Genomic DNA, 13,498 nt, shown 5'->3' on the forward strand with positions numbered 1-13,498 from the left:
AGACTTAATAGATGATGAGATAAAGCCATAGATAGGTTATGTAAATTCTCCATGATCACATGAGCAATAAATGGAGATTCAAACACAGATCTGTCTTCAAAGATGATACTCTTGACTGTCAAGCAAACCCCCTATCAGGGAAATGGAGAACTAAATCCATTATATAAAAAGAGCTATGTGAATATAGATCATCCTGAAAATTGGAAAACCTGAAAAATAAACAAACCCCCCAAGAATGCTGTAGAAATAGGTATCATTAAATTCTTGACTGGTGGCAAAAATAATTTGTACATAAAACTAAAACATAAAAATCAGAATTCTTCATGAAGATGTATAGCTTTTATTTAAAATACCTATCCTATATAATAAAATGATCACATCTTCCCTTTTCTAATTCAAGAGCAATTATTTACTCTTATATTAAAGAAGAAAAATTGGAAGTTTCACTAAGTGCTCAGGACTTTAAATTTCAGTAAGTAATAGATTTCTGCGCATTCCTTACACAAGATTTCAAAATTAGGGGTTTTATATGTAAGTTTTGAAGCTCTAATTGTAAAGAATATATAACTGCTAGTCAGATGTTACAGTAAATTTCACATTTTCCTATATTTTAATGTGCTTTTTGGGAAAAGTAATGTAGCAATAACTTCACTAAGACACAGTTGCAAAAATGCCCATGGGTGTTACTAACATATCAAAAAAGTACTGATTTATTATCATGTAAAATACACAAACTAATGAAAAGGAACATTTCCTATATATATTTATTTAAGCAGAATCTAAGGGAGTCTTTATTTGTACTTTCTTGAGATTGAAATCATCCAGAGAACCTCAGAGTAACAATAGAAAGAATGGGACTCTTCCTTTAAAGATAATGTTCTCCCATCAGGAAATTAAATGTTTCTCCTGGCAGCAAGTGAAGTACACAGAGGAATGCAGTCTCACACGTATACCTCTTTAAAGCTTATCACAGACCGGGTTACCCAAGGTTCAGACTAAAGGGGAGGGGGTGGGGGCAGTCTCACCCCTAGATATTATTTGAACATATAAGCCAGTTTAGAAATGTTAATTAAAACACATTTGCTTTTCTAGTAGACTTTTATGAAAGAATTAAATGCGGTAACACCTTTTTATTACCAGAAGGGAAACTATAACTAGCTTTATATTACCAGAAGGGAAACAACTAGCATCTGCCTTAAAAATGCCCTATGTTATGCTGTGTGTGTTCAGAGCTGTAATGTACTTGACCCATATATATAACAAAGAATCCTCTAAAAGTGCTCATCCAGGCAAAGGCAGTTTTATGGAGAGGAAAAAGCAAGTGGATTTGGAATCAGAGAATCAGTGAGTGAACATGGGGTCAGTGACTAGTTGCTATGTCAACTTATCAATGTTCTGTAACATTTGGGGCCTGTGTCTCCAACTGTAAAAATAGAGATAATAATAATACCTGGCTTACAAAACTGCTATGAAGAATAAAGTAGTACATGTGAGAGGATTTTTAAAATTTCTACTGCTATACAAGTATAAAATAATATTATCAGATCTGTAAATCAGAGAGGGCCATGACTAAAATTTTGCCACATGAACATATGGAATCTGAAAGGATACACATTATAGAAAATGCCCCTGTCTCTTCAGGGCCAATACTGGGTAAATAAATGTCTCCTTGCTGTGGAATCCAGTGTACTCTAGGCTGAACTAACACGTAGCAAAGTGAGACTGGCACTAGAGAGACATCTAGTGTTTGAAAGAACAGGAGAGTAGATTTGAGATTGAAGCAATTTTGTTTAAAAAAAAGAATGAAATGGTCTGTGTCCACATAAAGGTATACAAAAATTAAATCAACATAATAATATTCCTACACCATTTTGAATCCTCCAGAAATGTGAAACTTTTTTATTGAATTTTCAACTTATACACTGGCATTTTTTTTTAATTTTTTTTTTAACGTTTATTTATTTTTGAGACAGAGACAGAGCATGAACGGGGGAGGGGCAGAGAGAAAGAGGGAGACACAGAATCGGAAGCAGGCTCCAGGCTCTGAGCCATCAGCCCAGAGCCCGACGAGACCCTCGAACTCACGGACTGCGAGATCGTGACCTGAGCTGAAGTCGGACGCTTAACCGACTGAGCCACCCAGGCGCCCCTACACTGGCATTTTTAAGGAAAACCAGGAGTCAAGGAAGGTAACTCCTGGAACTTCCCTCTTAGGACATTTACCACCTCCCTGGGTAAAGTTTGGTTCAAATGGGAGAGAAGATAAGTCTGGGGAGAAGATAGATGAATAGCAGAGGGAGATTATGTTTGGAAAGAAATCAATGGGGGCACCTGGGTGGCTCAGTACATTAAGTGTCTGAATTCAGCTCAGGTCACGATCTCACAGTGGGTGGGTTTGAGCCCCATGTCTGGCTCTGTGCTGACAGCTCAGAGCCTGGCCAAATCCTATCTCTCCCTCTGTCTCTGCCCCTCTCCTACTCATGTTCTGTCTGTCTCTTCTCTCAAAAATAAACGTTAATTAAAAAAAAAAAGAAAAAGAAAGAAAGAAATCAGTAAAGGAAAAATAATTAGGGGCTCCTCTGTGGAAAAGGTGAGCACGGGCTATGGGAAAAGATCAGACAAGAAGATTCTACATTTTTAGTAATAATGCACCCTTCTAAATATATTGTTGAGTATTATTTCATTAGCCCCACATATGTGGTGATGCACTGAAAGCAATTCAGTTTACAGGTTTTAATAACTAAACATCAACAAAAGAATTACTGCAGTTCAAATAGTTAATAGATATTTATTAAATGATTACAGTGTGTCAGAAATCTTCAAGATATTGGGAATGTACCAACTAACCAAACATAAAAATTCCTAGCCTTGGAGCTTACATTCTAGATAAGAAGAAAGACAATAATTAACATGGAAAAATAAGTAAAATAGAGAGTGTCTGAAAGGAGGGAAGAGGGAATGAAATTTTTGCTAAAGTAACACTATACCTAATCTTCCTCACCAGAAAATCAAAAATGATTTTGGAGCCATTTTTAAGGCATATATTAGTTTTTTCCCCTTCCAATGTCAATAAAATTTGATAGCCACAGTTCTATGTTAGCTATTCCATCTCTTGGTTGGAATAAAGTAAGTAGTTGAAGCAGCCATATTTATGTGAAATTACTTAGTTTTCCATATCTCAAAGTTCTCATCTAACATTTTACTTTTTTTTTTTAAGATTTTATGTTTAAATAATCTCTACACCCAATATGGGGCCTGAACACACAACCCTGAGGCCAAGAGTCACATGCTCCACTGACTGAGCCAGCCAGATACCTCTCGTCTAACATTTTTCTAATCATTTTTGTTTCAATTTGGAAACCTGCTAAAGTTCCCTGCCACCACTAAGATTTCATAAATGGCTTTAAATGATAATGGTAACAAGAAATACAGAGCCTCTTCTTTTTATTTACATGCTTGGATAATGTCTATAGAAATATTTTTCTAAATATATGAAGAAACTATAATATTAGTTTTTTGTCCCTAAGTTCTAAGAATCACTAAACTCTAGTAATGTCAAGCTTCTGCTTGGGATAAAGTACTCTTGTCCCCAAGACTGAGATTTGTTTTTTTAAAGAAATAAATGGTAAAATGCAATGCCAAGCAATTCAGGTGTTTAAAAAACTCTTAGAAACCTTTGATGAAAGCATGTTATTTTCTTTTAGATCTAACTACCAAATGGGTTAGACATGATATATTTAAAGGACGGACGTAAGTACATCATTGTTATACATACCAAAATAGGCAAATATTCTCCAGGAATTTTCATGTTGGTAGCCTTTTTTCTGAAACTTTTAAAAAATGTTTATTCATTTTGGGGTGGGGGGTAGGGGGCAGAGAGAGAAGGAGAGAGAGAATCCCGAGCAGGTTCTTCTGCACTGTCAGCACAAGCCCGACTTGAGGCTCGATCTCACCACCATGAGATCATGATCTGAGCTGAAATCAAGAATCAGGTGCGTAACCAACTGAACCACCCAGAAGCCCCATGTGCTACAATTTAACAGCTCTCTTAACTCTCAGAACCTAACAATACATATTACTATGTTTTGATACATAATTTGGTGTGAAATGACATGACTTGTTTACTTTTTAGTAACATTGTGCTATCACAATTCTTTAATAATTCTCAGGAGATTTAAAATCCAATATGTAAATTTCTGTGTTCAGAATCTTTTGTAACTAAAATTTGCCAAAAGTGTTATTTTTCCTTTTATTATGATAACATTTACTAATATAATTTTAGTAAACTTTAGAGATTTCTCCCCAACATATCTATATGCATATTCTCTATGGAACCAAAAAAAAAAAACAACCTATGGTATGCATAGAAGTTCATACAGCATCATATTCTTATTTTCCTTATCCAAGAAATCAGATTTCTTGATTCAAGAAATATCAAGTATATCCTTCACTATATACATTGCTTATGGTCTTATATTGATTATTTCCTTCTGGTCTGCTTATGTAATGGCCATATTTAAGCTTCAAAACCATAGTGAGAAGTGCTTATTTATGTGATGAGAGAAGAATTTAACTCCTTGCTCACTTTCCATTCTGTCATTAGTGACAATTATCATCAAACATTCTAAATTTTTCACTCAATAGAGAGTCCTACTTATAATTTCAAACCCTTTAGCTGAAACACATACACACATAGAGACAGAGACAGAAAGGCAGAAAGAAGGAAATTGTTGGAATAGAAAGATTATATGAAAGTCTTTTACTAATTCATATTATCTTCATTACTTAATCCGAAGGAGGAGGTTGATTTTGAATGTTACTTTATCTTTAGTTCCATTGAGTGGTGATGTCACTTATAGAAATTTGTATCTTGTTTAAAAGGTACCACAAAAATATTGACCTTTCCATGCATCTTGCTACTATGAGACACTTTGTTATGATTACACTCATTTTGCCATGTAAGACTTTGAGATGTCGTAGAAAATGACTTATTTCCTAGGTGTTATCCACATAGAATCCATCCAATTATATGGCAATGTGGGATTTTAAAAAGGTAACAATCCTGAGATGTAACATTGAAAAACTCAATCCAGCACAGTGTGGTTTGGGAGCCATCCCTGTCTTCATAACAGAGTCTATCCAAATCCTTATATGAATTTTCTCTGGCTAGTTTGATGGTACTAGAATCCCACCGACTGGTATAGAGACTCTCTTAAAGCAGACTAAAGGACAGGAGACATCTGCCTGCTATCATGGAAGCCAGTAGGCAAAAATGTAGCCCTCCTTTTGCAGTGTTATTCAGCCTTATGCCAATGAAAGGATCCCTTAAATAATCAGAGAGCTGTGGATCACCTAAAGTTGGAATTTCGCTAGACCAGGTATTTTTCACATAAAAGCCCATTAATAATAGTTCTATAGCCACTGTTTGCTTCATAGTTGGATACTTACAGATTTGGCCAAATTAGAAGATTAAAAAAATGGAAAAAAAATTGTATCGATATGATTTTCTGGTTTCAAGTCTGTGATAAAACTGCATCATAGATACACTGGAGCACATTTTCATCTAACTATCATGTATAATTATAAAAACAATAGCCATAACTATTAGCAAGTAGCATGAACCAGTCAGGATGTAAAGCCCTTTAAGTGAAATAATCTAACTTCAGTCCTTACAAGGTAAGGTATGATTCCTTGAGGTAGATATGATTCCTTTTATAACAGATGAGGAAACAAGTTTCCCAACTAGATAATGTTGGCTGGAATTCATTCTAAGCCTATTGTCTTCAAAGCCTATGCCCTTAAACACTATGCTTTACTGGTATCTGGAAATGAAATCAACCTAAGTATTTAAAACTCAATATCTAAAACTGGCACATGAAGTTTGACTTTGATCTTATGTCTATAAGAGGTACGAAAAGTTAGAAAACAGAGGTGCCTGGGTGGTTCAGTGGGTTCAGCAACTGACTCTTCATTTCAATTCGGGTCATGACCTCACAGCTTGTGAGATCAAGCCTCACATCAGGCTCTGTGCTGACAGTACGGAGCCTGCTTCAGATTGTGTCTCCCTCTCTCTCTGGCCCTCAGCTTGCTCATGCTCTTTCTTTCAAAATACATAAATAAACATTAAAAAGAAAAGAAGCTACAACTGGGTGTTATATGTAAGTGATGAATCACTAAATTCTACACCTGAAGTCATTTTTACCATATAAGTTACTAACTAGAATTTAAATAAAAACTGGAAATAATTATTTTTAAAGAAGCTACAATGGTTTGCCCCTAGGTTAAGATGGTATCCACGGACACATATTTACAGTAAACGATAACTACCTGAAATATTCAATAAAGTTATGCATCAAACAGCAGATCTTATCCTTGTTCTCTGGGATACAGTGCACAGTGGAAAGAGCACCACATTTAAAGTCAGACAAGTCGTCTCTCAGCTCCAAACTTAGCAGCTGTGAGATCTTAGTCATGAAACTTAAACTATTTGCCTCCATTTCCTCAGGGAATAATAAAACCTATTTCCTATTTTGTGGTGAGCATTCAGTGACACAATGTACATGAAGTTGCTGACACTCACAAAGTGCTATGAGTGTTTTCTAAAACTGACTTTCAAAGTAAATGATGGGAAAATTTTATCCTAAAAATTAAATATTTAAAGCATTGAATTTTGAAAACATGCAAAGTGTTTTTTGAAGCCATACATATTTTTTAACTCTTGTATGTATATATGGACTAAAATTGGGTTAATCAATTTTTCCATCACATGTAATTAAAAAAAATTTTTTTTTAACGTTTATTTATTTTTGAGACAGAGAGAGACAGAGCATGAATGGGGGAGGGGCAGAGAGAGAGGGAGACACAGAATCTGAAACAAGCTCCAGGCTCTGAGCAGTCAGCACAGAGCCCGACGCAGGGCTCGAACCCACCGACCGCAAGATCGTGACCTGAGCCGAAGTCGGCCGCTTAACCGACTGAGCCTCTCCGGCGCCCCTATCACATGTAATTTTAATAATATATGGCAACAACCTTAACAGGCTACCTATGTTAGCAAACTACAAAGGGGAGCATAGCTTGATGAGGATATTTGAACATGTTTTCATCTATACAGAGAGCCACTATGGTAAAAGCTCCTAAAATATTATTCACTGAATGACTATATATTTATAGTAATTTTGTTTCAAATATGTCTTACCTTTAGAAAATTATTTTATGAAAACTTTTGATTTGCTCAAAAATGGTTTTCTGAACCACAAAATTTTCACCAATTCTGCCTTTCAAATTAGAATCTCAAATATAAGCTAAAAGTACCCCCCAATCCTTTACTCCATTCACCACATTTTTACAAAGAATGAAACATCAATCTGAGGCAAAATGACTTGTTCAAGGTCTTACTGTGTTTCTGATTTTTGATTTAGGGCCACTGTCATCAAATAGACTCCCTCCTGTTTATTTTTTCTTTTTTTATTATTTTTTTAAGTAATCTCTACACCTAGTGTGGGATTCAAACTCACAACCCTGAGATTGAAAGTCCCAAGCTCTTCTGACTGTGCCAGCCAGGCACCCCAGGGTCTCTCCCTCTTTAGATGGCTTAAAAAAATTTTTTTTTATTTTGAAGTAATTACACATTCAGAGTAACTTGAAGAAAACAGTCTCGTGTAACCTCCACCCAGCTTCCCCCCAATGGTGCCTTTATAGAACTGTAGAACAATATCAAGACCAGGAAATAGACACTGGTATGATGCTGTTAACTAGACTAGAGATGTTATTCAGTTTCACCATTTTTTACATGCACTCATCTCCATGTATATGTGCATGTGTGTATAGTTCTATGCAGTTTTATGCCACCTATGAAGATGCTTTTGCTAACGCAGTGCGGGGCAGGAAGCTCCTGTAGCTAGATGATGGGCAATGACAGAATGCCTCGACTGCTTGTTTTCTTATTATAAGTTTTCATGTCTCCTAAATCAAGTTCTTCTGGATTTGACATAATTTCTCTTCTCCCCTGATTGGATAAGTCTGAGCAAATAACTAAAGATTTTGAATGTCAAGTTTCCATTCCATGAATAAAGAAATTAAAGCAAATGAGCTGAACTTAATAGTAGAAAATTGGTCACATTATTTAAGGCTATCATCTATATTATGCAAAGGAAAGCAATTAGATGACGACATCTTCACACATGCTTATACCTCCAGAAAGAGGTCTGCGTGTCAGGCTTTTGTGGGAAGCACACTGTGCCAGCTACTTATGACCTAAGATCAGTGTCCACTTCACTCAGCATAAGAGAACAGGTGGGTCTTTGATGGCCTTGCATGTCATGCTTAATACACTTGATAGTTTCCCTTGTGTTTCTTTCTGTAGATGTGTCATAAGAAGATTGAGGCAATCTATGTTTGGCTCTTGCTATAAATATCTAAACTGATTTTACGAAGGCACATGTTGGTAATAAAATACTAACTGCCTCTTACAAGCACTAGAAAAAAGTTAAAGGATTATTTTAAGAAATGTATTTTTACAGATTTGATCAAATGTTTAAATTGCAATATGTTTTATTACTTAATAATTACTTACAGAAAGGATTTCTGAGATTTTCCTTTTCTAGATGTATCATCTAGATTCTAGATAAATTAAAAAATATTTGCAGTGTTGGTTGCTATAATGAATTAACAACCAAACTGAAGATTATGCATTTATATTATACATAAATATGTAAATATTTATGTTTATATATGTGTTTACATATTTTAATGTAAAAATTGACCAGTTATTTTATGTCATCTCAAACATTTAAGAACTGCTTAAACACAATGCATGGAGTCTAGGGAATTGTGAAGTATTTCCAAGGCATTAATCTAAAAAAAAAACACTTTTGAGACTTTATCTCACTGAAATACAATTACACAACCATCCTATTAAGATATAACTTTTTACTGCGTTTTCAGTAATGGTGACTTTTTTATTAATATTTAATTGTAATAAATTCAGGAAATGCATGGAAAACAAGTTCAGAGAAATCCATACCCTCAAACAAAGAGAAAATCTGATAAATATAGATTTCTTTTTTCAAATAATTAACTTGCATTTGTTCCTTTACACTTTAATTTAAAAAGTATTTATTGCATACCTACTACAAACCAGGCATTGGGCTGATTCAGAGGATACATGCTAAAGAAGACAGAGCCCCTCCCTCAAAAAATTTTAATCTAGTAAGGCAAAAAGAAAAGAAAACATGGACCCATAGTATAGAGTTTGACAACATTAAAATAAACATTTATTTTCAGTTTGTCCTTAATTTTTTTTGAGATTATTAACACAATTTTTTAAATTTCTTGGAAATCCTGTATCTTTAAGAGCACAGTGCTTTTTTTGGGTGCCTAGGTGGCTTAGTCAGTTAAGGGTCCGACTTCAGCTCAGGTCATGATCCCACGGCTCCTGAGTTCAAGCCCTGCCTCGAACAGCTCAGAGCCTGGAGCCTGCTTCAGATTCTGTGTCTCCCTCTTTGTCTGCCCCTCCCTAACTCATGCTCTGTCTCTCTCTCAAAAATAAATAAACATTAAAAAAAAATAATGAAACAAAAGAGCACAGTGCTTTTTTTTTTTTTTTTAATTTTTTTTTTTCAACGTTTATTTATTTTTGGGACAGAGAGAGACAGAGCATGAACGGGGGAGGGACAGAGAGAGAGGGAGACACACAGAATCGGAAACAGGCTCCAGGCTCTGAGCCATCAGCCCAGAGCCCGACGCGGGGCTCGAACTCACGGACCGTGAGATCGTGACCTGGCTGAAGTCGGACGCTTAACCGACTGCGCCACCCAGGCGCCCCAGAGCGCAGTGCTTTTAAGCAAGTTTTTATTTCCTCTGTGATCTTGCAATGGCTATGAAATTTTCTATCAGTTATTTCTATTTGATTTATGATTATCAAATATAATTAATTGATATATAAGAATTTTAAATATTTTGGGGTGCCTAGGTGACTCAGTTGGTTAAGCATCTCAACTCTTGTTATGGGCTCAGGTCATGATCCCACAGTTTGTGAGATCAAACCCTGCCTAGGGCTCTGTGCTAAAAGAGTGGAGCCTGCTTGGGATTCTCTCTCTCCCTCTCTCTTTGCCCCTCCCCTGCTTGTTCTCTCTCTTTCTCTCTCTCTTAAAATAAATAAGCATTTAAAATTTTTTTTAAATTTAAAAATTTTTACACTTTGTGCCAAAAAAGGCTTTAAGATTAAAAGTCTATACACTTTTTCTTATTTTCCAAAGACTGTATTTTCCCTGAATTTTATGTTAACATTCTATCTTAATAGTGATAAAGAAGAAAGTTCCTCTACAGAAAATTCTCCTCCATTTCACTTCTTCAACTCTTTCTCTTCCAAAACACTCACTTGAAAGTTTGATCTATGTGTGGAGAGGATATGAACCCTTAGTAGACATAATGAAATCTGAGGTCAGGCACATTTAAAATGATATCACAGACATAATAAAGCATATGTGTATGCGATCCACATCTAAATACTTCTTTTGATTGTAAAAGCATGCACTTTGTCTTAGATCAGAGCTTCCACTGATAGTACCTATGACTTCACATCAGATGGGGAAAGGTTGGTAAATGGAGAGAGTGATAAAGTTAAACCACTAAACACAGGAGAAATTTTCCAATCTTATGTAACTCATCTCTCTTGAGAATACTGACCCAGTGCTGAGTCATTCACCCAACTGGAAGGCACATCATTGCTTTCAGGCAGCCTTATTTATCATAAGGATGAATAGACTTGGTTCTTTCACTCAAAGGTGTTGTACATTGAAATTTAGGCTCTGATAAAGATTAAGAGGGCTTAATGGTCTTATACATTAACAAACCCCATAAGCCATCATATTTCTTCTGACCTCAGAAATTTTAGGCTATCTTTGTCCTGTCTTTTAATCCTGCCTTTCACCTAATTGATAATGACTACTCAGCCCTGTTTGCTACTTAATTTCTTGCTTTTGTTTCCTAACCAACCATTTAAGTATGGATTCTGACCTTGTTATTTATTTTTGGAGCCATTTCTCTCTATCCATTTAACATTAAATATTAGATTTCATTGTAAGCATATCCTTTCTTATTTATGATATTTTAGAATCCATCTTGTGCCTAAGGATGTAAATATTGCTTGGCTGCCTTCTCTCTTGTATCTTAATTATCAACCTATAAATGACATAGCTCTCTAAGTATGATGCAGGAAAATGTTATCATGTCTTGTCATCTGTGATTTCACAAAATACTAATAAACAGAATTACATCCTTAGCTACCTACTAAGACATTTTTGAAGATAGGTAGAAATCCTAAAAGAAATGTATTTTAAAATATTATTTCTGATAACCTCTCAGTTCATCCTGCAGATTGTAATACTGAGCACATAATAAGAAAAAGAGAATTTATGATAAATCTTCACATATGTATACTACATAACATATACTACATAAATACTACCTTTATATGTCATTCATCCACTAATTAAAGTTTTGTTTTGTTTGGGTAGTTTGAACTTGGGTCCCTCTTCTGAGAAAATGTTTGTTGCTATCTCTAAACACCATTGCCAAAGGAAGGGAAGGAAAAGAAAGAAAAAAACCTTTTAGATCCAGGTCTTGTAGCCATTAAATTTTTTGTTTAAAATTTCTAGGATCTAAATTTTGCTTAAGGGCCATGCTGTTAACATTATTATTTTCTGAAGAAGTGTCATTAATTATGACACATATTAGCCTTTCAACTCAGGTCTTTATAAGTAAGACATTTTGGGTAATTTTTATTTCTTGTTAGAACAAGTCATGTGCTTTATGGCTTTTCTACTTGGTCAGGATAATAAATATAAACACTGATTTTTTTCTAAACTTTTTAATTTGTTTTCTGCAAAAGAGAACTTTGAAGCTTAAACTCATATTAATTTTCCAGTTCACTAGGAAATAAAAGCATCTAGTCACAAGTTTTAGAAATCCTCATATTCAGCATTAGACAAGAAGGAGAGGAGTGGAGGGTTGACAGAGAGAGACAATATGGATTCAAGTCAAGGTATTGAATGATTATGAGTTATCTGATCAACCATAGCATATAAAAAAGTAAACTGGTAAAATTCAGCAATTGAGATGATATTATAATATGTGATATCTTTTTAATGAAACCAATTTTTTTCTTGAACATTTCCTTTCTCCTATATTTGTTTTACTCCAAGTGCTACTCTTCTTTCCCTCTTACTCTCTGTCCCTAACTACCTTTAACTTCCCTGTTCTCCAGCCTCACAAAAGCCAAAATGGCTATTAAGGATAGAGATGAGGGTGGGGAAGAGCACTTAAGATAATGTACCCCCACTTAAATATCTTATTCATTGAAGTATTCTTATCAGCTTAATATATTATAAGTATATAGATAAATATTACATCGATTTAGCTCAAATAATCTAACTGGAGATCTGCCCAGCTAGCCTCCCAAGAAAAGAAAGCACAATTTCCATCTATGCCTAGAAGTTTCTAGGACATTTGCTAAACTGTTAAGAAGTTAGAGAAGCCATGTAAAATATTTTCCTTCATGCAAAGAAAATAGAAAACTTAGAGTTCAGTCAGGCAAGGGGAGGTTTTCCTAGGCATGACACCAAGGCACAAACCATAAAGGTAAACAAAGATAGATGAGATGTCACAAACATTTAAAATTTCAGAACCAATGGGACACCTGAGTGGCTCAGTTGATTCAGTGTCCCACTTGGGCTCAGATCATGACCTCATAGGTGGTGGGTTCAAGCCCCTTGTTGAGCTCTGTGCGGACAGCTCAGAACCTGGAGCCTGCTTCAGATTCTATGTCTCTCTCTCTCTGCCCCTCCCTTGCTCAACATGCTCTGTCTGTCTCTCTCTCTTTCAAAATAAATAAACATTATTTTTTTTTTATTTCAGAGCTGAAAAAATAATTAATTAGGTCAAAAGGGAAATATCCACTGCTCTGTCATATAATAATGATGGGTATATAATTGTTATGATTTTCTTGAATCTGTAGTTACAGATTCAGGCATAGATTCAGAAAAAGCTATTGATGATAATGGCACAGACATAGATTTTAAATTCAACTTACCCTGTGCCCCCAAAATTCCACTTCCAGGAGTTTATCTTAAAGATATGAGACTAACAAGGTTAAATGTATGTATTTTCATGGAAGAAAAATTTATATCAGGAAAATTAACCTAATATCCAAGTGGAGTGGATAAGTTAAATAAACATTTATAGCTACACTGAGCAATAGTGCAACTATAGAAAGTGTTTATGTAGCTCTGTGTTTTTACACATTTGTATTGTCTCATTTTTAAAACTCTAAAAGAATATATGTAAATTGTATCATTCCAGTTTTCTTTTTAAAAAGATATTTATGGGTTTATCTGAGTGCATGCATTGTGAAAATACTTTGAAATAATGAATATCAAAATTCAAATGATAGTTATGTCTGATTTGAAGGTTGAGTGATTATTTTCTTTCTTATTATGCT

At 34.9% G+C, this 13,498-nt stretch overlaps 1 long non-coding RNA gene across 1 annotated transcript in view; it reads left to right on the plus strand.

Moving 5' to 3' along the window:
• The window catches only part of LOC125911498 (uncharacterized), a 70,476-nt gene that overhangs the window by 7,277 nt on the left and 49,701 nt on the right, over window positions 1-13,498 (plus strand). The gene's annotated exons all lie outside the window — the stretch shown is intronic.

This window comes from Panthera uncia, assembly GCF_023721935.1.
Source record: "Panthera uncia isolate 11264 chromosome C1 unlocalized genomic scaffold, Puncia_PCG_1.0 HiC_scaffold_3, whole genome shotgun sequence".
Taxonomy (NCBI): Eukaryota; Metazoa; Chordata; class Mammalia; order Carnivora; family Felidae; genus Panthera; species Panthera uncia.